This window comes from Octopus bimaculoides, chromosome 11 (genome assembly GCF_001194135.2).
Source record: "Octopus bimaculoides isolate UCB-OBI-ISO-001 chromosome 11, ASM119413v2, whole genome shotgun sequence".
Taxonomy (NCBI): Eukaryota; Metazoa; Mollusca; class Cephalopoda; order Octopoda; family Octopodidae; genus Octopus; species Octopus bimaculoides.
Window position 1 is genome coordinate 44,338,103 of NC_068991.1, and position 920 is coordinate 44,339,022.

A 920-nucleotide genomic window follows, 5' to 3' on the forward strand; every position below is an offset into this window, starting at 1 on the left:
TATATATTCATCTCATTAACTGAATGGCCTTTGTCAAACTCATATCAAAACATTGAGAACTTTTTTTTAAATATGTAGTCATTTTAATAGCATAGTCACATACAATTGTGAAATGTGACAAGTGAATGGCATGTTCTTTTGGCACTACACATGCTTTCTCTCATCACCACACTATCTCTGTACATGTGAGTGTGATGGCACATGTCATGTTAATAAAACTGTATGCGCATATTTTCATTGTGAAATTGGATGAGATAGTTTACTGCTCTTACTTTTCCCCCTCTCCTTCAGTTTATGAATCTTGTCATGATGTTTTTTTGTTTCCTTTAGTCTGATTTTGCATCTTTTATCAACCTAACTGCACTCGTTGATTTATTTCAGATCTACCTTCGATTCTTTCCATGTTGCTTTCCATAATCAATTTTAAATATTTGAATGATGTCTTTTAAGTATTGAGCACTTCTTATTCTTTTTGACCATTATTCATTTCAAAAATTGGTAATTAGAACCTAACTAAATACCTTGTATTTTATGCAGCACTCTGTCATTGCTGCTATTGACAGCCCTCACTTTTGAATATTTGGGGTGGGGGGTAGAAACTAAAATATTAAACTGATTTTGTAATTGAATGCTCACTTCAAATGCTGATGTTGAGTTTTTTATTATCATGAGAATGTTGTGCTAATTTTAGCTTATTATTTCAATATTTTAAAGTTTTCACTTCATTTTGTCCTATCAATTCTCAGTTAATAAAAGAAAAATGACTCAAGTTTCCCTTCTCACATACAGCGAAAACTCTGTTTATTGTGTGTGTGTGTGTGTGTGTGTGTGTGATGGACACTATAGTGTGACGGGAAGTGCTTAGCAAACTGATTGCAAGGTATCATTTTAAATCTGAAGCATTATATATATATATATAT

General features: G+C 32.0%; 1 protein-coding gene across 1 annotated transcript in view; it reads left to right on the top strand.

Moving 5' to 3' along the window:
• The window catches only part of LOC106869493 (MAP/microtubule affinity-regulating kinase 3), a 139,306-nt gene that overhangs the window by 86,740 nt on the left and 51,646 nt on the right, over positions 1–920 (top strand). The gene's annotated exons all lie outside the window — the stretch shown is intronic.